The following is a 26,971-nucleotide window of genomic DNA, read 5'->3' on the forward strand; positions in this document are numbered from 1 at the left end:
CTACAAAATATTTAAAAATTAGCCAGGCATGGCGGCACATGCCTGTGGTTCTAGCTACTTGGGAGGCTGAGGTGGGAGGATGGCTTGAGATTGGGAGGTTGAGGCTGTAGTGAGCCATACTTGTGCCACTGCACTTCAGCCTGGGTGACAGAGGGAAATTCTATCTCAAAAAAAAAAAAAAAAAAAGAGTAGCATCAAGGCCTGACTGAGAAGAATGTACATCGGCCAGCTTTGCTTGGATGTGGGCAGCCTATACCACACTGGGGTGGTGCATTTCTGGAATTGCTTATGTGGAAAAGGCCATGGGTGGATGCCAGGCAGTCAAGGGGTGGAGTGCAGTGGCTATCTATTTATTTCTGCCCTACAGGGGGTGGAATTATGGCCCCCAAAGAGATAAATCCAAGTCCTAACCCTCCCCCCATACCTGTGAATATGACTTTATTTGGAAAATGGGTCTTTGCAGATGCAATGAAGTGAAAGATCTTGAGATGAGATTATTATGGATTAATTGAGTGGACCCTAAAACCAGTAACACATTTTTTTGTGTGTGGTGGAGATGGGGTCTTGCTATATTTCCCAGGCTTGTCTCAAACTCCTGGGCTCAAGCAGTTCTCTCACCTTGGCCTCCCAAAGTGCTGGGATTACAGGCCTGAGCCACCGCACCTGGTCTGACACTTTTTTTTTTTTTTTTTTAATGTGTAGGGCATTTGTTTGCAGGGAGGTCACAAGCTCTGTGTCCCTTGTCACAATGACCCCAGATTCCTATTGGGTATGTTGTAAACAGAGGAGGCATTCTTCGGGCCCCCTGCTCTGAGCACACCCAAACACATGTAATTATAAGAAAAGAAGGCACAGACATGACAGGAGAAACACAGAAGGGGCCATCCTGTGAAGATGGAGGCAGAGATTGGAGTGATGCAGCTACAGGCCAAGAACTCCAAGGATTTCCTGGGGCCACAGAAGCTGCAAGAGGCAAGGAAGGATCATTCCTAGAGGCATCAGAGGGAATATAGTCCCCCTAATACATTGACGTAGAACTCCTATCCCCTAGAGCTGTGAGATGAGAGATTTCTGTTGTTTTTAGCCACCAAGTAAGTTGGGATTCGTTGTGGCAGCCCTAAGAAACCATTACGTGCCCAGCAAATTGAGAAAGTGTCCCCCAGTACCCAGTGGGGCTGTCAGTCACTATCTCAGACCTAGGTGACAATCAAAATAGCCCATCCTCCTTAGCACAATGTTTGGGTTGAGGATGGTCACGTGACCCCAGCTAGCCAACCAGAATTATCCTTTGAATTTGTTTTGTTTTGTTTTGTTTTTTTGAGACTGCGTCCTGCTCTGTCACCCAGGCTAGAGTGCAGTGGCAAGATCTCGGCTCACTGCAGCCTCCACCTCCTCGGTTCAAGCAATTCTCCTGACTCAGCCTCCTGAGTAGCCCAGGCTCGGCTAATTTTTGTATTTTTAGTAGAGACAGGATTTCACCATGTTGGCCAGGCTGATCTTGAACTCCTGACCTCAGGTGATCCGCCTGCCTTGGTCTCCCAAAGTGCTGGGATTACAGGAGTGAGCCACAGCACCCAGCCTTACCCTTTATATAGCTGTCAGGAAAGAAGTATTTCTTACCTCTGAAATTGCTAGACACAGGGACAATGTGAGCATAGGCTGCCAGTGGTCATTTGTCACCCCACAGAGAGCTGGCTCGAGAAGGAAGCCAATAGAGAAGACAGCAGAGACCCAAGAGTAAAAAGAGGCAGGGCTTGATGCTGTCATCCCTGGCCCTACAAGCAACCCTATCTAAACGCAGTTCTATCTCTGGACAAACAACCTTACCTAAACACAGATCTATCTCTGGGCTTTTCTGCCAGTCACTTCCCCTTTTCTGCTCAACTCAATTTGAGACAGGATCACAGCCATTCCAGAGGGCAGATTCTGCAGCAAGTACATGTTTGAAATGCTTGTTCCCCGGTGCTGTAAAGAAATAGTACTTGAACATAAATTTAATTTCCTCAGCAAGGCCATTTTTAAACTTTCTGCAGAAAGGGTACACTCGCCAGTAGTTTTGCCCCATGAGTATATAGAACAAAGGAAACAGGGTCATTTATAACCTGACGTGTCCACCCTACTGCTGTGTCCAGTTTCCATTGGCTGGAACGGGACCTCACATTCTGTATTTGTCCCGATTGGCTGGCAACTTGGAACCTTTTAAAAGAGGCAAAGGAGAGGAGAACAAAGGAAGGAGGAAGTAACTTGTGGAATGTTGAGAAAGGTAAAAACACCTTCAAATAAGGAAGAGGAACATTAGGCTATGACCTAATGCTTGCTTGGACCAGTGTAAGCATGCCAGGGCAAATATTCAGGCTAAATTGTGGGAGCTAAGAACATTAAAGTACATTGATTTCTATATTACGGATAGCAGATATTTAAGAATGTTAGCACAGGTCTTTGAATAAATTTTGCTTCTAAGAGAAGTTACTATTTATTCCTAATTAGATGGGAAGGAATGTCTTTGAAGAGGAACCTCCACTTCACTTTTTTACTGAGGTCTCAAGTACAGCAGGTAAAAATCTCATCAGAACAAACAACAAAGGCTTCTATGAAACAGGCCGATTTGCTTCTGATCAACCACAGAATCAGAGTGAGTTACAACCAACCCCTGTGTAACAGGACACTTTCCTTGGCCTGGGCAACACGGCCTTCCACCAGCACTTTCTTCAGGCCTCAGAGAACTCGTGGTTGAAAAAAGCCTTGCCATTCACAGAAAGCCTAATCTGCCATGAATTAACAAGCAGCTGTGCCCACAGTGGACCTGTTTCCTACCTCCAGCCTGAAGTCCTGCTGAACTGTCAACCCCATAGACCAAATGCAGTAATACAATAAATGTGGAAACCCCAGAGAGAAAAGGAGGCATCAGGAGGAGGGAGGATGGTGCTTCCATTTGCTCAGCTCCTTGACAGCAAATTAGTGGGGAGCAGCTGCTTCCCTTCCAGCTGGCTGGGTCTGCTGCTTTTAAAAGTCTGACTATTGGCCGGGCGTGGTGGCTCATGCCTGTAATCCCAGCACTTTGGGAGGCCGAGGTGGGTGGATCACAAGGTCAGGAGATCGAGACCATCCTGGCCAACATGGTGAAACCCCGTCTCTACTAAAAATACAAAAATTAGCCGGGGACGATGGCGTGCGACTGTAGTCCCAGCTACTCAGGAAGCTGAGGTAGGAAAATCGCTTGAACCCGGGAGGCAGAGGTTGCAGTAAGCTGATATTGCACCACTGCACTCCAGCCTGGGTGACAGAGTGAGACTCCATCTCAAAAAAAAAAAAAAAGTCTGACTATTAAAGCCAAATGATGCGTTGTTAAAAATTGAAAAAACAGGCTGGGTGCCGTGGCTCATGCGTGTAATCCCAGCACTTTGGCAGGCCAAGGCAGGCGAACTGTTTGAGCCCAGAAGTTCAAGACTAGCCTAGCAACATGGCGAAACCCTGTCTCTACAAAAAATTAGCTGGCTGTGGTGGTGCACACCTGTAGTCCCAGCTACCTGGGAGGCTGAGGTCAGAGGATCATCTAAACCCAGGGGGTTGAGGTTGCAGTGAGCCATGACTGTGCCACTGCACTCCAGCCTGAGGGACAAAGTGAGACCCTGTCTTGAAAAAAATAATCAGAAACAACCTGAAGTGCTGTTACAATGGACCTAAACTTGATGCATTAGGCTCCATGAGTGAGAGTTTAACGTTTCTGAAAGCATACAGTTCATTTTTTTTTTTTTTTTAAACTGTCTCTACCTTATCTCTCCCAACCTAGCACGTCAGTATGACAGTTTTCCCAAACAGGGCTGCCCCGTTTCTAAATATTCACAAGTGCCATTTGCCAGGGCCTGCCAGGGCAGTGTTTATTGCTTCAAGACGTGCACTAATATCAAGTGGCTTTGCAGCATGGGAATATGCTTGGCTGGGCCCCTCCGTTTACTGTCAAACTGATACCTTGGAATCCCGCTCTCATAAATGTTCTGTTGTGTGTTCATTACTTGACATTTTTGGAAACACCCAAGTTAGCCCTATAAAAATGGATTGATTCCTCTGTGATGATCCAGGTACTCATGATGCTTCAAGTCTCGTGGCCGTCACTAGTAACTAAGGTGGTATGGGCTGAACAGAGTTCTCCCCGAGCACAGGCAGCAACTCTTGATTGTCTCTGTGGCTCAGGTGCCTGTCTCCTGCTAAGCCTAAGTCCTCCAAAGATAGAGACTGTGTCTTATCTGTCTTTATAGCCCACAAACCCAGAGTAGTGCCAGGTACATAGTGAGTGCCTCTTTGTTGACTGAAATGCAGCCTTAAGAAAAGAAAGAACTAGCCAAGCGCCGTGGCTCACGCCTGTAATCCCAGTACTTTGGGAGGCCGAGGCGGGCGGATCACAAGGTCAGGAGTTCGAGAGCAGCCTGGCCAATATAGTGAAACTTCGTCTCTACTAAAAATACAAAAATTAGCCAGACGTGGGGGCAGGCGCCTATAGTCCCAGCTACTCCTACTCGAGAGGCTGAGGCAGGAGAATTGCTTGAACCCAGGAGGCAGAGGTTGCAGTGAGCCGAGATCGAGCCACTGCACTCCAGCCTGGGCGACAGAGTGAGACTCCATCTCAAAAAAACAAAAACAAAAAAAAAAAAAAGAAAGAACTTTTTTCTTTTATTATAGTTAAAACATACATAACATTGACCATCTTAATCATTTTAAAGTGTACAATTCAGTAACATTAAATACACTCACAGTGTTATGCGATGTCATACTTTTTAATTTAAAAGAAAAAATATCTTTCTTTTTTTCTTTTAAAGGTGCAATGGCTCATGCCTGTAATCCCAACACTTTTGGAGGCCAAGGCGGGAGGACTGACTGAGCCCAGAAGTTTGAGACCAGCCTGTGCAACACAGTGGAACCCCATCTCTACAAAAAATAAAACAATTAGCTGGCCAGGGTGGCACGTACGTGTGTTCCCAGCTACTCAGGAGGCTGAGGTGGGAGCCCAGGAGGTCAAGGCTGAAGTGAGCTGTGGTTGTTGAACCACTGCACTCCAGCCTGGGGAACAGGGCGAGACCCTGTCTCAAAAAAAAAAAAAAAGACTCCTTAATAAAATTACTCTAAATAGGTTAACAGTTTTTTCTAAGAAATAAAAAAAACGAAAGCTATCATACAAAGCCTGATTTCAAGGCAATCTAGACAACAGGTTGTGAATACTGTTCTCCACTAAATACAACTGTTATCACTTCTTAGCTCTTCTGTGATAATCTCCCAGTGCTCAAAACGTATTCATCAAGCAAATGTGTTGGGCACTCTGTTAGATGATGGGAATAAACAGATGAGCAGACATGGCCAGTGCCTGTGAGGTGCATAAAGACCAGAGAAGAGACAGATGCTTATTTCTAATTCCCCACGCTATCCTGCGAAGCTCTTAAGGGTAGGGGTTTTTGTCATTTTTTTTCCCCTGCTCTATCCTCAGTATCCTGAACAGTGCCTGGCACACTATAGACATTTAAAAAATACTTGATGAATAAATAGATAATGAAAATCTGGCTGGGGAAGTAGGAGAAAGCTTCACTAAAGACATTAGTTGAGTTTGTTCTTGAAATTATTATTATTATTATTTTCGAGATGGAGTCTCACTCTGTCACCCAGGCTGGAGTGCAGTGGTGCAATCGCCACCACGTCTGGCTATTTTTGTATTTTTAGTAGAGATGGGGTTTCGCCATGTTGGCTAGGCTGGTCTCGAACTCCTGACCTCAGGTGATCCAACCACCTCGGCCTCCCAACATGCTGAGATTACAGGCATGAGCCACTGCGCCCAGCCAAAAATATTATTTATTGAAGAAAGAGTTACAGACATCCCCACAGGAGAGGAGGGTCTTCTCAGAAGCTTGGGTACAGAACAGGTGGCACGATTGGAGGTGGAGTAGGACATGGAAAGAGCCATGCAGTTCACTCTTTTGCCATTTAGAGAGCACTTTCTGTGTGTCGGGCAATGTGCTTAAGCACTGGAGCTGCTAATGAGGAAGAGGCAAGGAAAACTGTGTTGACAGCGTCAGGCAGGTATGGTCTGGGAGGCATTGCATGAGCTTCGACAGACAGCTGGAAATCAGCACTAGGAGAAAGGTTGAAGAAGTCTCTGTAGGTGAAAGTGTGAGTGGTTGGCACACTGGGGTAAAGAGGGAGAGGGGCTGGGAAGATAGACAAGGAGATGCTTGGGAAGGAGCATGTGAATAACGTGAAGGAGTTATGAGCTTCATCTAAGAGGCCCAAGAGCACTAAGGGTGGGAGGATCCCCTGAGCAGGCAGCACTTGGTGGAGGATGAATGTGAAGAACATCCCTCAGAGACCCTTTGTCGTAGCTATTTGAGAAGCAATCAAGGCTTTCCCCAAAGTGAGAGAATGAGAGGAAGGGCTGATTTGAGGAACTGGAAGAGGTAGACTCACCAGAACCTGATACCTGATTGAATGTGTGAAAAAGGTGCAACGAAAGAAAGGAATCACAAATAATTATCAGGGCCGGGCGGGGTGGTTCATGCCTGTAATCCTAGCACTTTGGGAGGCTGAGGCAGGTGGCTCACCTGAGGACAGAGTTCAAGACCAGCCTGGCCAACATGGTGAAATGCTGTCTCTACTAAAAATACAAATATTAGCCAGGCACGGTGGTGGGTGCCTGTAATCCCTGCTACTCAGGAGGCTGAGGCAGGAGAATGGCTTGGACCCAGGAGGTGGAGGTTGCAGGTTGCAGTGAGCTGAGATGGCGTCATTGCACTCCAGCCTGGGTGACAAGAGTGAAACTCCATCTCAAAAAAAAAAATAATAATAATAATTATCAGATTTCTTTTTCCTGGGATGGGCAACTAGCTAACTGTGACATTCATGAAAATAAATACAAGAAGAGACTCATGAGGAATTTGGTTTTAGAATGCTAAGTAGGAGGAGCCTGTGAGACAGCCCCAGGCAGAGGTCCATGACAGGGTGGACATTCAGCACCAGAAGTCAGGAAGGACACCTGCCTGGAGGAGGGAGAGCTGCGAGTCATCAGCTTCTGCGTGGCTGAGGACACTAAGTGTATTAGTGAGCGTTCTCTAGATGGGACAGGACTAACATATGAAGGGGAGTTTATTAAGGAGTATTGAGTCACACCATCACAAGGTGAATTCCCACAACAGGCCGTCTGCAAGCCGAGGAGCAGGGAAGCCAGTCCAAGTCCCAAAACGTCAAAAGTAGGGAAGCCAACAATGCAGCCTTCTGTCTCAGGCCAAAGCCCCGAGAGCCCCTGGCAAACCACTGGTGTAAGTCCAAGAGTCCAAAGCTGAAGAACTTGGAGTCGGATGTTTGAGGGCAGGAAGCATCCAGCACGGGAGAAAGATGAAGACTGAAAGACTCGGCCAGTCTAGCCCTTCCATGTTCCTCTGCCTGCTTTTATCCCAGATGACCTGGCAGCTGATTAGATGGTGCCCACCCAGATTGAGGGCGGGTCTGCCTCTCCCAGTTCACTGACTCAAATGTTAATCTCCTTTTGGTAACACCCTCACAGGAACAAGACTTTACATCCTTCAGTCCAATCCAGTTGACACTCAACATTAAGCCATCACACCGAGGGAGAGGGCAGAAGGCAAGAAGGGCCGTGGGTGGAACACAGAGACCCAGGGGATATTTAAGGAGTTAGTGGAACAGGAGGTCTCTTTGAAGGAAATGGAAAAAAATGTCCAGCAAAGTAGGGTGGGAACTTAGAAAGAGGAGCACTGCAGTGAGAAAGAGTCTTCAGGTATGGGAGCACAGTAGTAGCAAAGGTCCAGAAAGACAAGGTCAGATCAAGGTAGAAAAGCCTGGGAAGTCTGGTCAGGGAAGCAGAGTGGGTCAGGGAATATGAGTGAAAGGACATGTACAACTCTGAGGTATATCATTTAGAAGGGAGCTGTTTGCCCTCTAATTCCTCCCCTCTTCCCACTACAGACAGGAACAGAAGGTGAAGGTGATGTTGAGTCAGTTTTGACTATGCAGAAAAGGGAGCAACAAGATGGAAGAAGCTGGGTTCCTGAATGACCCTGTGGGGCAGAGTTGTTTGCCTGTCCCGAACTGACCATTTACCTCTTAGCTATTATGTGAAAGAGGAAAAATCTTCTACCCTTTTTGAGCAAATGTACTCTGGGATCTTTTTTACAATTTAGCCTGTACCCTAACTAATACAGAGTATCTCCCAAAGGCACAGATAATAATAATTTTAGTAGTAGTAGTATAATTAAAAAAAATTTTTTTTAACTTTTTAGGTAGACTTTTTAGGGTCTCACTATGTTGCCCAGGCTGGTTTCGAACTCCTGAGCTCAAGCAATCCTCCTGCCTTGGCCTTACAAAGTGCTGGGATTACAGGCATGAGCCACCGTGCGTGGCCCCACTGATAGGAATATTTCTTGAAAGTATAAACCAAAAGTAAAATTCTAAGCCCTTCAACCAATTGAATGGACCCCCTTTCAGCCAACAGCATTCCAAAGAAACCTGAAAAACTAGTCCAGGCCATGATGGGAGGGGAATGGCTAAACATGCCTCATTATACCCCCTCCACTTGGGAGTTTAGATACAACTGACCAGCATTAACATTAAAACAGAGATCTTAAGACAGACAAAAGAGACTCTTTGTAGCCATAAGATACCAAATTCCAACGTGACTCTATCAAATGACAGATAAAGAAGGAAATCAAAATATCTTACCCCCAAATGTTTCTTTTCTTTTGTTTTTTTGAGACGGAGTCTCGCTCAGTGGCCCAGGCTGGAGTGCAGTGGCGCGATCTTGGCTCACTGCAAGCTCCGCCTTCTGGGTTCATGCCATTCTCCTGCCTCAGCCTCCCGAGTAGCTGGGACTATAGGCGCCCACCACTAGTCCTGGCTATTTTTTTTTTGTATTTTTAGTAGAGACGGGGTTTCACCGTGTTAGCCAGAATGGTCTTGATCTCCTGACCTCGTGATCCGCCCGTCTCGGCCTCCCAAAGTGCTGGGATTACAGGCGTGAGCCACCGTGCCCGGCCTCCCCAAATATGTTTCTTCACCATATTTTGAAACTGCTTTTTGCATCTGTAAAGCATCTATTAACTAGCTCTTTCCCCTTCCAGGTCCTCCCACCCTTAAGAGAGTAATGAAGAGTCTGGCACCTTTTAAGGCCTGATAAGAGAGATTTACCTGTAATCCCAGCACTTCAAGAGGCCGAGGCAGGTGGATCACTTGAGGTCAGGAGTTCGAGACCAGTGTGGCCAACATGGTGAAACCCTGTCTCTACTAAAAATCTAAAAATACAAAAATTAGCCAGGCGTGGTGTGGGGGTGGTGCCTGTAATCCCAGCTACTCAGGAAGCTGAAGGAGGTGAATCGCTTGAACCCAGGAGGTGGAGGGTGCAGTGAACTGAGATCATCCCACCGTACTCCAGCCTGGGCAACGGAGTGAGACTCCATCTAAAAAAAAAAAAAAAAAGGGTCGGGGGAGAATTTACCATCCATTCTCTCTGAAGCCTGCTACCTGGAAGCTTCATCTACATAACAAGAACCTTGGCCCTTGGCTTCCACAACCCCTTTCATCTTAAATCCAAGCATTTCTTCCTGCTAACATCAACTTTAGGCAAAGCTTAACCGATTTAACTAATTACCAATTGGGAAATCTTTGAATCTACCTATGACCTGAACACCTCAATTCTGGACTGAATCAATCAAACCAATGTGTACCTCACATGTATTGGTTGATATCTATGTCTTCCTAAACTGCATAAAACCAAGCTGTATCCCAACCATCTTAGGCACATGTTCTCAGGACCTCCAGGGTCCTCATGTTTGCCTCAGAATAAGTCTCTTCATATATTTTATGGAGTTTGGCTTTTGTGTGTGTGTGTGTGTGTGTGTGCGTGTGTGTGTGTGTCAACAAAAGCTTACTCTGTGCCAGGCATTGTTCTAAACACTTTTCATGTACTATGTCATTTAATCCATACAACACTCCCTAGATGAGGGCTGTTATCCTTATTTTACAGAAAAGGAAGCGCAGGAAGATTCAGTACTTTGCCTAAAGAATCATAGGTATTGAGTGGCCAAACCAGCAGTCAAGCCCAAGTGTCAGAGGCTTTCGAACCAGAGCCACTCCATCTTGAATAGGGGCTGGGTAAAAGAAGGCTGAGACTTACTGGGCTGCATTCCCAGGAACTTAGGCATTCCTAGTCACAGGATGAGATAGGAGGTAGGCACAAGATACAGGTCACAAAGACCCTGCTGATAAAACACTTTGTGGTAAAGAAACCAGCCAAAACCAAGATAGCAATGAAAGTGACCTCTGGTCGTCCTCGCTGCTTATTATACACTAACCATAATGTATTATCATGCAAAAGACACTCCCACCAGCACCACGACAGTTTACAAATGCCATGGCAATGTCTGGAAATTACCCTATATTGTGTAAAGAGGGGAGAAACCCTCAGTTCCAGGAATTGCCCACCCCTTTCCTGGAACACTGATGAATAATCCATCCCTTGTTTAGCATATAATCAATAAATAACCATAAGTATACTCAGTCGAGCAGCCCATGCCACTCCTCTACCTATGGAGTAGTGTTTTTTTTTTTGAGGCAGAGTCTCGCTCTGTCCCCAGGCTGGAGTGCAGTGGGGCGATTTCGGCTCACTGCAACCTTGGCCTCCCGGGTTCAAACGATTCTCCTGCCTCAGCCTCCCAAGTAGCTGGGATTACAGGCGCATACCACCACACCCAGCTAATTTTTGTATTTTTAGTAGAGACGGTGTTTCACTATGTTGGCCAGGATGGTCTTGATCTCCTAACCTTGTGATCTGTCTGCCTTGGCCTCCCAAAGTGCTGGGATTACAGGCATGAGCCACTATGCCCAGCCTATTCCTTTACTTTCTTAATAAACTTGCTTTCACTTCCACTTTACTATGAACTTGCCCCTAGTTTCTTCTTGTACAAGGTCCAAGAACCCTCTTGGGGTCTGGTTTAGGTCCCCTTTTTGGTAACAGAAGTATTCTGGATTGAGATCATACTTTCAGTCACTATGCTTTTCAAAGCATAACTTTTTACAATTCCACACAGTCAAAAAGACACAGCTTGGTCTTCCAGAGAGCTGTGCCTGAATGTGAACCTCGACATTACTGAAGGACCAAGGGCAGTCATTTAGTTTCTCTACAATTCTGTTTCCTCCAAGACAGCATGAGGAGATCCAAATTACAGACTTCATGCAGCTTCTGGAAGGATAAAACAAATTCAAGTCTGTTTAAGAAATGCTTTGAAAGCTGTAACATGTGGCGTAAATGAAATATTGCCTTAAGGCAGGTTGGAAAATCCTAAAACCCAAAATAAGAAAATAAACTTTTTTTAAATGCAAATACCCTCTAGCAACTTGGCAGATCGCCTGGAAAGGCTGAGAAATCTGTCAAGGAGAGGGTTAGTTTTGTGCATCTGTCATGCTCCACTGAAAAAGGGAGATATTAATTGAAATTAATAGAAAGAGCATATACCTGTGCACTTGGATGAGAATCATTATTATCAAACCAGGAGGAGCAGCAATCTGCATTGCCCACAGGAACCACGCAGGTACAGACGTTTTGGGGTGGGTCAAGGAATGCAAAGCTCATTGTGCAGGAGAGGTGGGGACTTGGGCAAAGAGCAGCTCCAGCGCCAGCCGCCCTGCGGAAATGTGAGCCCATTCTTTCACAACGCGTGAAATTTCCCAAATTTCCAAGAGTCTTCATGCTTACAAATAAAACATGTCAGGGGCCCACCAATTGGCCTCCTGGGATCCAGCCCTCAGCTGGAAGTGACATCTGACTCTTTTAAGATGCTTCCTGGCCAGGTGTGGTGGCTCACGCCTATAATCCCAGCACTTTGGGAGGCCAGGCCAGGTGGATGGCTTGAGCTCAGCCTGGCAACACGGCAAAACCCTGTCTCTGCTAAAACTACAAAAATTAGCTAGACCTGGTGGCACGTGCCTGTAGTCCTTGCTACTTGGGAGGCTGAGGCAGGAGAATAGCTTGAACCCAGGAGACGGAGGTTGCAGTGAGCTGAGATTACACCACTGCACTCCAGCCTGGGTGACACAGCGAGAACACAGCGAGACTCTGTCTCAAAATGAAGGGGAAAAAAAAAGGTGCTTCCTCATAATTATGTACAAGCCACAGTTTGGCCTTCTTTCAGTTAACTCCACCCTGCCCTGCCCTTCCCACCCATCACCTCCTTCCCCTTCCTGCTTCCTCAGCTTCACTCTACCCCTCCAGCGAAGCCAGCTTTCCTTCTTCCTACTTTCAGCCTCTCCTTTCCTTCTTTTTAGCTCATACTCAGTTACCTTTAAAGCACAAAGCAGCTCTCCTCCCCTGCGTGCCAATCAATGCCAACATTCTTCCTGCCAACATAATCTCAACCTGCTGCCCTCCTCCAGCACTGGGATAATTTCTGCAATTTAGTGTGGTTCTCATGAAGGAAGGTGGGTTATAGCTAGCTCGATCTCCCGTAGTAAAAGAGGACAGAGGGGAAGTACAGATAATCCTAGAGAAGAGACCCCCACAAAGTCACTTGGCTCTGCCTTTAGCCTTGGGTGGGTACACAGGTCCAAAGCACACCACTGCAGTCCCCTGTGCCATGTTGGTGTTGATGCTCCCAGAGGAGGCTGAGATGAGCTAACCAGTGGCCTGGAGAAAGACTTGGTGAGGATTTACAGAATTCTGCCTCCAGCCAATGCGGGGGTGATCAGCCTGGCGCCACATCACAGCCATCATTCACTCCTCAAAACAGGGAGGGACCTTTGGGCCCTGCAGGTATCCACAAAGCTCTGGCCAGTGTGCCTGCGGCAGCCCAGAACCCCTTCCCCAACTGCCACCTCGATTAGCCTTGTCACCTCATCCCCAGCAAGCCTGTGGCTCAAAGGCAGTTTCAGTTTTACTTTCTTTGCCTTCGCGTGACCTGGGAGTTCTCAAGGGCAGTGACAAGGACTGAAAGGGCCTTGCAGGAGAGAGAACAGAGGAGAAACACTACCAATACCTGATGTGTTATGTCCGTCCTCAGGTGCTATCTGGCTTGAGCCAAGCCTTGACTTTTCAAGGAGAGGAATAGTTGGGCCTCAGTGGAGAATTTCAGGGAATTTTCTGCTTTGCTCACTGGTTTTGCCCTGCCTTGGGCTCCTTAGGTGGGGCGGGGCAAGGTGGATGGTGCCTGGGGCGGAGGGAGGGACTGTGCTCTGCTCTGTTCCCTTCTGACTTACTGTTTGTTTGGGGCGTCTGGACGAGGGCTACAAACAGTTCTTCTCTTTGTTTCCATGGCCTTGCAGAATGTGTGCTTCCCTCAAAAGGGCATAAAGGCCCCCTTTCTTCTGCTCGCCCGCGCCATGGGGGGTTGTTCTGCAGGGCTCCGGTCTACAAGCTGGGGCCAGCCCCAAGCGCTGACTGTGGCAGCTCCATCCGCTCCCACAGCCTGAGCTCACGTGGCCCGTGCAGCAGCGTGGTCTCCTCGGCAGCCAGCCCGCCCCAGTTCTTAAAGCTGCAGAGCTGCTGGCAGCTGGCTGGACCCTGCAAGCCCAGTTCTCCCTGCAACAGTTAACCTGCTCTCCCCGGCTCAACGGAGGGGTAATTTTGAAAAATCCTGATGCCTGGGTGACAGCCCCAGAAATGCAGATGTAATTGATCTAGGGGTGTATGGCCTGGGCACTAAGGATTTTTGAAATCCCTCAAGTGATTCCAATGTGCAGCCGATCTGGCGAATCGCCATCTGTGCTGTTCAAACTTCAGTGTGCACTGGGATCACTAGGGGATCCTGTGAAAGTGCAGGCTTGATCCAGAAGATCTGGAGTCAGGCAGAGATTCTGCATTTCTAAAAAGCTCCCACAAGATGCAGCTGCTGGTCCGTGGGACACGCTGTGAATAGCAAGGGTGATGTTTTGAGCTTGGATCTGCATTCTGCCACCCACATTTAGAGGTCTTGGTAAGTTTCTAGGCCTGTTTCCTCCTCACTTATCTTGCTTGGCTGCTCTGACGATCGACTGAGATAATAAGCATTACGCACTAGAACAGTATCAGCACTTAGAAAGTGCTCAAAAGATGGTGACTATGACCATGATTTTCTCCTGATCTGTTTTTCCCCTGCTGCAAAGCCATCAGGACTTACCTTTGGACCCCGTACAATTGACCCTTGGACAACGTGGAGCACCAAACCTCATGCAGTTGAAAATTCATGTATAACTTTTGCTGTTGTTATTTTGAGACAGAGTCTTGCTCTGTCACCCAGGCTGGAGTGCAGTGGCGCAATCTCTGTTCACTGCAACCTCTGACTCCCAGGTTCAAGCGATTCTTCTGCCTCAGCCTCCCCAGTAGCTGGGACTACAGGTGTGCGCCACCACGCCCAGCTAATTTTTGTATTTTTAGTAGATACGGGGTTTCACCATTCTGGCTGGGCTGGTCTCGAACCCCTGCCCTTGTGATCCGCCTGCCTCAGCCTCCCAAAGTGCTGGGATTACAGGCATGAGCCATCACCCCCAGCCTTTTTTTTTTTTTTTTCCCTAGATGGAGTCTCACTCTGTTGTCCAGGCTGGGAGCAGTGGTGCGATCTTGGCTCACTGCAATCTCCGCCTCCTGGGTTCACGCCATTCTGCCTCAGCCTCCTGAGTGCCACCACATCCGGCTAATTTTTTGTATTTTTAGTAGAAACGGGGTTTCACCATGTTAGCCAGGATGGTCTCGATCTCCTGACCTTGTGATCCGCCCACCTCGGCCTCCCAAAGTACTGGGATTACAGGCGTGAGCCACCGCTCCTGGCCTATTTTTTTTTAATTCGTTTATTTTGGTTTTGGTTTTTTGTTTTTGCTTCTTTTTCTCTTTTGTTATCATGCATCTTGTTCTTTTTTTTTTTTTTTGGAAGTGTTCAATAATGTTGGAGTGAGTGAGTGAATGAATGAATAAATGAACAGGTTAAAGTGAAAAGTGAAAGATCTCTTTTATTATAGAATCAAAAACCCCATGTCATGCAGCCTCACCCACCCAGGGTGCCATCTCTGACCTGCTGGACCCTCAGGCATCGCTCTGCGAAGGTCCATAATGACCACAGCTACCCATCATGTGTGTTCTCCAGCCCCAGCTTTCCTGCAGAGCCCTGCTAAGTTGCTCTGTTTGGTGTCATGGTGTCATGTTTCCAGAGAATGAAATAGAATTGATCAAAAGGTAGTTGTTAAACTGAGGCCAGGCTCGCAAAGGAGAGAGATCCCATCTGTTAGGTTAAACTTTTTTTTTTTGAGACAGAGTTTCGCTCTTGTTGCCCAGGCTGGAGTGCAATGGTGTGATGTTGGCTCACTGCAACCTTCGCCTCCTGGGTTCAAATGATTCTCCTGCCTCAGCCTCCCGAGTAGCTGAGATTACAGGCATGTGCCACCACACTCAGCTAATTTTGTAATTTTTTTTTTTTTTTTTTTTTAGTAGAGACGGGGTTTCTCCGTGTTGGTCAGGCTGGTCTCGAACTCCCGACCTCAGTGATCCACCTGCTTCAGCCTCCCAAAGTGCTGGGATTACAGGTGTGAGCCACCATGCCAGGCCATGTTAAGCTTTATTAGACAAGAGCCAAAAGGTGGAAACAACTTGTGTCTATCAACAGATGAGTAGGTAAACAACATGTGATACATACATACAGTGGAATACAATTCAGCCACAAAAAGGAATGAAATTCCTATACATGCTACAACATGGATGAAACTCGAAGGCTGTATGGTCTGAATGTTTGTATTCCTCCAAAATTCATACGTTGACATTTATATGTTGAGCCCTAATGATGGCATTGAGGCCCCAAAGAACTGCTTTGTTTCTTCCACCTTGTGAGGACACAGCCAGAAGGCACCATCTATGAATCAGAAAGTAGGCCCTCGCTAAGATCTGAGAGTGATAGCCTAGTAAGTTTTTAAAAATATAAATAAAGGCTGGGCGCAGTGACTCACGCCTGTAATCCCAGCACTTTGGGAGGCCAAGGTGGGTGGATCACAAGGTCAGGAGACTGAGACCATCCTGGCCAACATGGTGAAACCCCGTCTCTACTAAAAATACAAAAATTAGCTGGGCGTGGTAGTGTGCGCTTGTAATCCCAGCTACTTGGGAGGATGAGGCAGGAAAATTGCTTGAACCCACAAGGCAGAGTTTGCAGTGAGCCGAGATGGTGCCACTGCACTCCAGCCTGGTCACGGAGTGAGACTCCGTCTCAAAAAAAAAAAAAAAAAAAAATACACACACACACACATACACACACACACACACACACACACACACACAAAAAATAAAAAGAAAATGAGCCCTCGCCAAACATATTATCTACTAGCACCTTGATCCTGGACTTCTCAATCTCCAGAACAGTGAGAAATAAATTTCTGTTGTTTACAAGCCACCCTATTAATGGTATTTTGTTCTAGCAGCCTTAACAGACTGAGACAAAAACGTTAAGCCAAGTTGAAATCAGCCAGACACACAAAAAAATATTGTACGATCTCACTTACATGAAGTACCTGGAGTTAGGCAAATTCATAGAGACAAAAGTAGAACAGCAGTTACCAAGGGCTGGCATAAGGAGAACAAGGAGTTACTGTTTAACGGCTACAGAGTTTCTGTTCGAAATGAAGAAGTTCTGGAGATGGATAGTGATGATGGTGGCATACCATTGTGAATGTACTTAATGCCACCAAATTTTACACTTAAAAATCATTGAATTTTATGTTATGCATATTTTACTACAATGAAAAAATTTGATTAGAAACCCAAACTATTGGCCAGGCACAGTGGCTCACACCTGTAATCTCAAAACTTTGGGAGGTTGAGGCAGGCAGATCGCTTGAGGTCAGATCAGGAGTTTGAGACCAGCCTGGCCAACATGGAGAACCCTCGTCTCTACTAAAAATACAAAAATAATCCGGGCATGGTGGCAGGCGCCTGTAGTCCCAGCTACTAGGGAGGCTGAGGCATGAGAATCTCTTGAACCCTGGAGGCGGAGGTTGCAGTGAACTGAGATTGTGCCACTGCACTCGAGCCTGGGTGACAGAGTGAGACTGTCTCCAAAAAAAAAAGAAAAAGCAAGAAAGAAAGAAAAACCAAGCAGAGCTCGGAGGATTCCCTGAAACCAAGCCCTAGCTTTTCCTTTTCCATTTTCTCTTAAGGCTTAAAGATGAGATGCAGAGCCTCAGAAGGTTAAACTGTGTGTATGGCCAGAGGTGCAAAGAATGCCAAATATTAATATTTACAGTTGGTTTTTTCAGTGGGTGAGATCCAGGCAAAATTGCTCAGGAAGAGAAATATTATAATATTCAGCTGGTGTCACAGTGTACTTGGGAAGGGAAGCAATTGCTTGTGTCAAAAGAATGTAGAAGTATAATCAAGCTATTGTTTGCAGTTGCTTAGCTAAAATGAGGCCCCCTCCAGGGGAAAAAAAAAAAAGAAATTAAACCTAGGTAACTATTGTATGCCAAGTAATCGTAGCTATTTAAAAGTTCAAAAAGAGAAGGCAATTGAAGGGATTCAGTGAGCCGATAGAAACAGGAACTCAGGATGTTTTTCCCAGAGGTTCCTCAACCTGAATTAGATATGAAGCCTCCAGATCATGGTCGGCTCTGACAATGGGGAATATTATGGACTGAATGTTTATATCCCCTCCAAATTCCTGTGTTGAAGCTCTAACCCACAATGTGATGGGTTCTGGAGATGGGCTTTTGGGAGGTAGTTAGGGTTACATGAGCTCATGAGCGTGAGGCCCTGGTCTGATGGGATCAGTACCTTTAGAGACCCCAGAGAGCTTCCTTTCTCTCCTTCTCTGCCCTGTGAGCACACAGTGATAAGGTGGCCATCTGGGAGCCAGGAAGAGGAACCTCATCAGAACCCAACCACCATATGTTCTGACCCACTTCTGCCTCAGGGAATTACCGCTGTGTTCCCTGCAGCCTGCAGCCACTAACTACCGCTGATGAAAATGTTGATCTAGGACCAAAGCCTGGGGCAGGGAGGGTTTCCTGTGACCTCCTCATAAATCATACTGTCTTCATGGTGCCTGGTGGCACCCAGCCAGCCACTCTCCTCGACAGTGCCAGGCCCTCACTACCTTTCTTGAAATGTGAAGCAACTTGTCCCCAGTCCTAGGAACACAGCGGCTCTTGAGTCCACGCTGCTGTTGGAGCAGAGGAAAGTCATGGCCCCTGTTGGAATGGAGCCCACCCAACAGGGAGACTCCAGAAGCACAACTAGGCTTCAGTGCAAGGGTTCCAGGGTTTGCAGAGTTTTCAAAAGTATATTTCTCAGCCACAAATAATACCATTGTCACGGCAGCACTTCCTGTTTTGCACAAATCAGTCATAATAAAAACAGAAAGAGGCATGAGGCCGGCATTCATTGTGTCTTTTCAGTTGTTTGGGAAATGATGAATTCTAGGGGTGGTTTAGAGACAGGCAAAGACCCATGAAAGGCAAGGAGCAGCCAGCTTTCCTTCCCACACCTCCTGTTCCTATACCGTGGGCCTGGGGCATCACAATCCATTTACTGACAGGTCCTTGCTCTCTGGTCCCTTTCCTCATCCTCCACACTGCTTCTAGACCAATCGTCCCCAATATTTTGGTTACATCATTTATTTGCTCAAGATCCTTCAAGGGGCTGGGAACGGTGGCTCATGCCTGTAATCCCAGCACTTTGGGAAGCCGAGGTGGGTAGATCCCCTGAGGTCAGGAGTTAAAGACCAGCCTGGCCAACATGGTGAAACCTCATCTCTACTGAAAATACAAAAATTAGCTGGGCATGGTGGCACCCGCTTGTAGTCCCAACTACTAGGGAGGCTGAGGCAGGAGGATCCGTTGAACCTGAGAGGTGAAGTTGCAGTGAGCCAAGATCATGCCACTGCACTCCAGCCTGGGCGACAGAGCAAAACTCTGTCACACACACACACACACACACACACAGATTCTTCAAGGGCCTTTCCAGTGACCACAGAGTCAAGTCTAAAGACTTAGACGGCCCTCCTCTGGGGACTATGAACTTATCAACACAGACTCTGCTCCAAGGGCTGAAACTAGGGTGAAACTAGTGCAAAGTTTAAGGGAGCACCAAACAACTCAGTAACCAATATGAGTGCTAATTTTTTTAAAATCAAAGTTAACACAAAAATTCCACGATGAACACAATACCAAAATTTTAAACGAGGACAGGGACTGACCCTACACTTGTACGCTCGACTCCCACCTGGCCCTATTGCTTCCTCACTGAGCTAATCAGCCAATCGACTCCTTCTTTCCAGAACCACAAAGACACTTCCACCTGCACACATTTGCTCCTACTGCCTTCTCCCCGGCACCCCACAGAAGACCAGCCCCGCTCCTCTGCTCACCAGAGCCTTTTTCTCTTCCTGCTCTCATCTGCGTCACAAACCCTTCCCTTTGCTCTCGCTTCTCTGAGCTCCTCTCATTCTTATTGCCTTTCAAGGGCTTCAGGCTTCCTTGGCAGCAGCACCTGGCAAGCACAAAGCTCACTCCCTGATCTCTTTTACATCTTTGCTCCAAGGCCGCATCCTCAGTGAGGCCTGGCCTGGCACCCTCCATAAAGTAGCTCCCTGTCTCGTGTCTCCCACCCCCGCCAGCTCCTCATCCCTCTGGACCTGCTTTAGTTTTCGCAGCACTTATCACCATCTGATATACCATTCCATTGTTTTCTCTCTAGCTATTCTCCATCTCCCTGCGCTGGAATCTAAGCTTCACAAGAGCAGGTCTTCATGTCTGCCTGTTCATGGCTAAGTTCCAGAGCCTCCAACAGAGCCTGACACATGGCACAGAGTCAGTAAACACGTGTCAAACAGAATCTCTTCATACTCACTCTTAGCTGTAATCTCAATATATCAAGCAGATAAATGAAGGGTTTTTATTTTTTTATTTTTTTTGAGATGGAATCTCGCTCTGTTGCCCAGGCTGGAGTGCAGTGGCGCGATCTCAGCTCACTGCAACCTCTGCCTCCTGGGTTCAAGCAATTCTCCTGACTTAGCCTCCCAAGTAGCTGTGATTACAGGTGTGAGCCCCCACCCCGGCTAATTTTTGTATTTTTAGTAGAGACGGGGTTTCACCATGTTGGCCAGGCTGGTCTCGAACTCCTGACCTCAGATGATCCACCCGCCTCAGCTTGCCAAAGTGCTGGGATTACAGGTGTGAGCCACCACACCTAGCCAAATGAAGGGTTTTTAGTTAGTATGAAATAAGACATGAGAACATATAAGAACATTATATGTTCAAATGTATATGATTACTTGGAAAGGCAGCCAAATGAAATGTTTTAGCTCGCTTGTACATAAACATTTGAAAATTGATGCTATGGACACTTGTGGACATCAGGCACCATCTCCTAGCATCCTCATTTCACTCTAAATTTGCATTTTTCTTTGCACAGACTCAAGAGAATCTTGATTCACTCAGATAAGCAACTGCAAATTGTAACTGTTTAAAAACCAAAACTTTAAATGGGTGAATTGTACGGCATGTGGATTATATCTCAATAAAGCTGTCAAAAAATAGTTTCTCTTCAACTTTTATCTGGGTGAATCAAGATTTTCCTTTACTAAACAGAGAGGGAAGCAGACACTTCATTACAGCCTGGACAAAAATCTATTAACCTGAAACAGAACTTAATGTGTTGATGATCTCCACTGTTTTGAAATTTCACCTTCAATATATTCATAAGTGAGGTTTTTTTTTTTTTTTGAGACAGAGTCTCGCTTTGTTGCCCAGGCTGGAGTGCAGTGGCGCAATCTGGGCTCACTGCAACCTCCACTTCCCAGGTTCAAGGGATTCTCATGCCTCAGCCTCCCGAGTAGCTGGGATTACAGGTGCACATCAATCACCATGCCTGGCTAATTTCTGTATTTTTAGTAGAGACGGGGTTTCACTATGTTAGCCAGGCTGGTCTCAAACTTCTGACCTCAGATGATCTGCCCGCCTCGGCCTCCCAAAGGGCTGAGATTATAGGCATGAGCTACTGTGCCTGGCCAAAGTTAGTTTTTTTTTTTTTTTTTTTTTTGAGACGGAGTCTCGCTCTGTCGCCCAGGCTGGAGTGCAGTGGCGCGATCTCGGCTCACTGCAAGCTCCGCCTCCTGGGTTCACGCCATTCTCCTGCCTCAGCCTCTCCAAGTAGCTGGGACTACAGGCGCCCGCCACCACGCCCGGCTAATTTTTTGTATTTTTAGTAGAGACAGGGTTTCACCGTGGTCTCGATCTCCTGACCTCGTTATCCGCCCGCCTCGGCCTCCCAAAGTGCTGGGATTACAAGCGTGAGCCACCGCGCCCGGCCCAAAGTTAGTTTTTTAAACTACAGTTTTAAGATATAGTCATGTGCCATATAATGACAATTCAGTTAATGACAGACTGTATATACAACAGTGGTCCATAAGTTTTTTTTGGGGGGTAGGGAATGGAGTTTCTCTCTTGTTGCCCAGGCGGCAGTGCAATGGCAGATCTCAGCTCACTGCAACCTCCACCTCCCCGGTTCAAGCAATTCTCCTGCCTCAGCCTCCCCAGCAGCTGGGATTATAGGCGCACGTCACCAAGCCGGGTTAATTTTTATATTTTTAGTAGAAACGGGGTTTCACCATGTTGGCCAAGCTGGTCTCAAACTCCTGACCTCAGGTGATCCATCTGCCTCAGCCTCCCAAAGTGCTGGGATTACAGGCGTGAGCCACTGCAACCGGCCCCATAAGGTTATAATGCCATATTTTTACTGTAGCTTTTCTAGGTTTAGATATGTTTAGGTACACAAATGCTTATCACTGTGTTACAATTGCTTACAGTAGCAACTGTAACACAGTCACATGCTGTACAGGTTTGTGGCCCAGGAGTAATAGACCATATCATATAGCCTAGATGTGTAGTAGCCTATGCCACCCAGGTTTGTGTAAGCACAGTCTATGACGTTTGCACAATGACGAAATTTCCTAATGATGCCTTTCTCAGAACTTATCCTTATTGTTAAGTCAGGAGTCTGACTGTAGGTTAAAATATACTTTAAAACAGAAATTGGAATTCAAGAGTTTGAGGACGCCCCTTGAAGTGTCTCTGAAGAATGAGTTTCATAGAATGCTATTTGGCAACTACTGGTCTCTTAATAATTGGGCACCTATTATAGCTGCCTGACTTTTCCATGTATTCCTCTATGTTGCTCTCCTGTTTATTCACCATAGGCAAGCTCTCTGGAGCAGAAATCCTGCTTTGAACGTCAGGAAAAAAACTTAGTACCAGGCCTGGCACAGGGCTCTTGGTCAGCCAGTGGTTTGTTCTTGCTGTCATTTCAATGAAATAGAATTAAACACCTGTCTCGATGTGATCTGGTGAGTCCTCAGCACCTGTTCTTGAGTTGTCTGGTGAAAAGTAAAACGACAATGCAATTTTTTTTCTTTTTTTGTATGAGATGGAGTCTCACTCTGTCGCCCAGGCTGGAGTGCAGTGGTGCGATTTTGGCTCACTGCAACCTTCGCCTCCCAGGTTCAAGTAATTCTCCTGCCTCAGCCTCCTAAGTAGTGGGGATTACAGGCATGCATCACCATGTCCAGCTAATTTTTATATTTCTAGTAGAGACAGGGTTTCAACATGTTGGCCAGGCTGGTCTCAAACTCTTGACTTCAAGTGATCCTCCCACCTCAGCTTCCCAAAGTGCTGGGATTATAGGCGTGAGCTACCATGCCCAGCCAGTAATGCAATTTTTATGTAATAGAAGTTACAAATAAAAATAACAGCTAATACGAATTAAACTCTGTGTCATAAGATGTACTTGGATTTCCTCATTCAGTTATCACAACTCTGTGCAGTAAGTGCTGTTATACCCCCATTTCACCGAAGAAAAAACTGAGGCTGCCAGATCACAGAGGAGAAATTGTGGCTATAGACAACAGCGGGGAAGCTGAGAGCTGGGACTCCAACCAGGCAGTCGGGCTCCAGAGCCAGCTTAGAAATGATCTGAAGCCACTGGACAGGCCAATTTGGAAGACAAAGGAAAGAGAAATCCAAGAGCCCAGGATAGAGTCAGGCAGAGGAGGAACCTGCAAAGGAATGGCCACTGGACAACAGGAAAACCAGGAGAGAGAAGTGTATCATGGAAACCAAGAGAGATGAGCTGGGTGTGTTGAGTGTGGAAAGTCGTTTCTCGGACTTGGCGTCAAGGACGCTCTTGGTAACCTTGACAAGAGCAGCTCCTACATCCAGGTTTCTCAACTGCGACACTACTGACATTTGGGGCCAGATAATTCCATGTTGTGGGGGGCTGTCCTATGCATTGGAGATGTTCAGCAGTATCCCTGGCCTCTGATCACTTGTGGCTGGTAGCAACACCCTTCCCCAGTCGCGACAATAAAGAATGTTCTCGGCCGGAGGCGGTGGCTCACACCTGTAATCCCAGCACTTTGGGAGGCAGAGACGTGCGGATCACGAGGTCAGGAGATCGAGACCATCCTGGCTAACACGGCGAAACCCTGTCTCTACTAAAAATACAAAAAAATTAGCCGGGTGTGGTGGTGGGCTCCTGTAGTCCCAGCTACTCGGAAGGCCGAGGCAGGAGAATGGCGTGAACCCGGGAGGCGGAGCTTGCAGTGAGCCGAGATCGCGCCACTGCACTCCAGCCTGGGCGACCGAGCGAGACTCCGTCTCAAAAAAAAAAAAAAAAAAAGAATGTTCTCAAACACTGCCAAATGTCCCCCGGTTCTCAAACACTGCCAGATGTCCCCAGGTACAAAATCATCCTAGGTTGAGCACTACTGCTCTGTAGAGTGGTGGGCGGAAGCCAAATTGGAGTAGGCAGAGGAGGGAATGGCAGGCGAGGGAGAGGAGAAAGCTTCCACAGACATGCGCAGAAGTGGGAGCTGGAGGTGGGGGCGGGGCCAAGGGGATGTTGTTGTAAAACTTTCATGTATGTCTGTGCATATATATGTGTGTGTGTGTGTGTTTCATATATGTGTTTGTGTGTGTGTTTATATATATGATAAGAGCAGAGAAGGACTGTAGGTTGATGGCAATGACACAGGAGAGAGTGAACGTTTGCTGATTTGCTGATTGAAGGAGAGAGATATATAAAGAGAGAAAGACAGAAACAGCAGGTGTGAATTTCTGGGGTAGGCGACAAGAAATGGGATCCAGACTACAAGTTGCGGGATTTGCCTTTGCAGGAGTAGAGACATTTGCTCTGGTATAAGAGAAGGAAGAGAGGCCCTATGTAGAAGTAGATGTAGGAAGGCGTGTGTATTTGGTGATGGGGAGAGGAGGGAGCTCCCATCTGTTGGCTTCTATTTTCCCAGCGAAGCCTGCGACAGGGTCATCAGCAGAGCTGGGATGGAGACGGAGGAGGAGGGAGGAAAAGGCACAGAATTCTTATCTTGGAGTGCAGCAAAGCAGGCTAAAAGGAGAAGGGGGAAGGATTGCTAGGCCGTGTTGATAGCCCATTTGCAGTCTGAGGCCAGGAATTTGAAATGAGGCCAGCCCATGTGGTGTGAGAATTTTCTCTGGCAACTTCATCTGCTCTGGGAGCAGCATGGAGTGCGTGGATGAAGCCTCGGTGACTGGCAGCAGCTCCCCAGGCAGCTTATGGGAGCAGGGTCCTCATTAAGGACCAATCATTAAGTTGCTCTCCCTTGGGCCTGAGAGAAACTTGGGGGTATCTTCGCACTTTCAAGATCAAGAACGGAGGGGGTGCCGGGCACGGTGGCTCACACCTGTAATCCCAGCACATTGGGAGGCTGAGACAGGCAGATCATTTGAGGTCAGGAGTTTGAGACCAGCCTTGCCAACATGGTGAAATCCCATCTCTACTAAAAATACAAAAATTAGCCAGTCATGATGGGGGGGTACCTGCAATCCCAGCTACTTGGGAGGCTGAGGCAGGAGAATTGCTTGAACCTGGGAGGCGGAGGTTGCAGTGAACCGAGATCACGCCACTGCTAGGTGATAGAGCGAGACTCAGTCTCAAACACACACACACACACACACACACACACACACACACACACACACACACACTGGAAGGGGTCCCAGCAGCATCCTCCCATCCCCAGAAGCAGATGCACAAATCTGCTAGACCACATGCAGTTCCCCATATCCATGCCCTGTAGAGCCTGTGAGCCCCTATTTTACCCTACCAAGAAGAAAACCAAAGTCTGCTGACATTCCACAGTCTCTCCATGGACACCACTGCTCCTCTGCCATTCACACCTGCCTCTACCCCCAGTGCCACTTTCCTTTTGGCTCCCATCGACAGTCCCGGGGCAGGGGGATGGGGCGGCAGGTATGAGCAATGAGACCAGGTGGAAATCAACGTGGAAAATTCTAGACATTATGATCTGCTCGTCTTGAAACGAGGGAAGTTCACTATTGGACATGAGACAAAAGGACACTTTCTCAAGAAGGATTTAAATTCACCCTAATACTGGACTTCATCCATTGCCTCACAGAGAACTTAAGAGTAAGACATTCCAGAAGCCTTGAACACTGACCACTTCATTGGAGCCTGAAAGTCAAATTAGAAAATCTCTGGTGATTTATTTTTTAAAACTATATTCACTTATTTAATATTTTTATGGTTTTTAATTTATTGATACATAATACACATATTTTCGAGGCACATGTGATAATTTGATACATTCATATAATCAAATCAAGGTAATTGGGATATCTATCACCTTAAATATTTATCTCTTCTTTATGCTAGGAACATTTGAATTATTCTCTTCTGGCTATTTTGAAATATACAATAAGGCCAGGCATAGTGGTTCATGCCTCTAGTTCCAACACTTTGGGAGGCCAAGGTGGGAGGATTGCTTGAGCCCAGGAGTTTGAGACCAGCCTGAGCAACACAGTAAGACCCTATCTCTAAAAAAATAAAAAATTAGCTGGACATGGTGGCACACATCTGTAGTTCCAGCCACTTTAGAGGCTGATATGGGAGGATTGCTTGAAGCTGCAGTGAACTGTGATCGTGCCACTGCATTCCAGCCTGGGTAACAGAGCAAGATCCTGTCCTCCCCAGAAAGAAATGTACGATAGCTTGATGTTAACATAGCTATGATTTACTTTGACTTGACTCAAGAATGCGTCCATAAGCCAATTTTATGATTTGTGTGGCATTTGGAACATCCTTGAAGTGTTAGGATGTGACCCAGCAGCAAAGGAGTGCACAACTTCCAATGTCCTGGTGGAAATGTCATATCATTGTAAGGGCATCGGGGATGCTTGCTTTCTGAGCATCTCCACAGTGTGGCAGCTGGCCAGGCTATCGCCGAGAGGTGGCCTAACCTCACACAGGGGCTCTCAAATGAAGTGAAAAAGACAAATACCGCATGATTCCACTTACATAAGATTTCTAAAAGAGCCAGATTTAGATAATCCAGTAGTAGATTGATGGTTGCTAGGGGTCGGGGAGGGGGCTAAGGGTGAAGAGTGGGCTCCTAACCAAGGAGCATGAAGTTTCAGTTAAGCAAGGTGAATAAGCTATAGAATCTTCTGCCCAGCATTGTACCTATAGCCAACAATGATGTAAACATAGTTACCCCACTGATCTATCGAATATCTTTATTGACACCCATAAAACTTTGTTAAGAGGATAGATCTCATGTTAAATGTTCTTACCACAATAAAATAATTTTTTTTTTTTTTTGGAGATGGAGTCTCGCTCTGTTGCTCAGGCTGGGGTGCAGCAGCATGATCTCGGCTCACTGCAACCTCTGTCTCACGAGTTCAAGAGAGTCTCCTGCTTCAGCCTCCCGAGCAGCTGGGACTATAGGTGTGTGCCACCATGCCCAGCTAATTTTTGTATTTTTAGTAAAGACAGGGTTTCACCATGTTGGCCAGGCTGGTCTTGAACTCCTGGGCTCAAGTGATCCACCTGCCTCGGCTTCCCAAAGTGCTGGGATTACAGGCATGAGCCACTGTGCCTGGCCAAAACAAAATTTGTAAAAAAAGAATTCACTGGAGAGCTTGTTAAAAC

At 46.8% G+C, this 26,971-nt stretch overlaps 1 protein-coding gene and 1 non-coding gene across 6 annotated transcripts in view; both read right to left on the minus strand.

The window, feature by feature from the left end:
- The window catches only part of DGLUCY (D-glutamate cyclase), a 157,911-nt gene that overhangs the window by 95,843 nt on the left and 35,097 nt on the right, over positions 1-26,971 (minus strand). For 2 of the 5 annotated variants that reach the window (XM_030804016.1, XM_030804013.1), the window contains exon 1: positions 13,237-13,507. The exons of 1 other annotated variant lie outside the window; for it this stretch is intronic. The gene's annotated coding sequence lies outside the window, so the exon portion shown is untranslated. Of the gene's footprint in view, positions 1-13,016; positions 13,159-13,236; positions 13,508-26,971 lie in introns of those variants that run through there. 2 more of the 5 variants (XM_030804014.1, XM_030804017.1) reach the window with 2 other exon arrangements.
- Positions 695-823, minus strand: LOC115832688. Its single transcript, XR_004028203.1, has one exon. It is a non-coding gene; the product is annotated as a small nucleolar RNA SNORA11 (small nucleolar RNA).

Source organism: Nomascus leucogenys, chromosome 22a (genome assembly GCF_006542625.1).
Source record: "Nomascus leucogenys isolate Asia chromosome 22a, Asia_NLE_v1, whole genome shotgun sequence".
NCBI classification, from domain to species: domain Eukaryota; kingdom Metazoa; phylum Chordata; class Mammalia; order Primates; family Hylobatidae; genus Nomascus; species Nomascus leucogenys.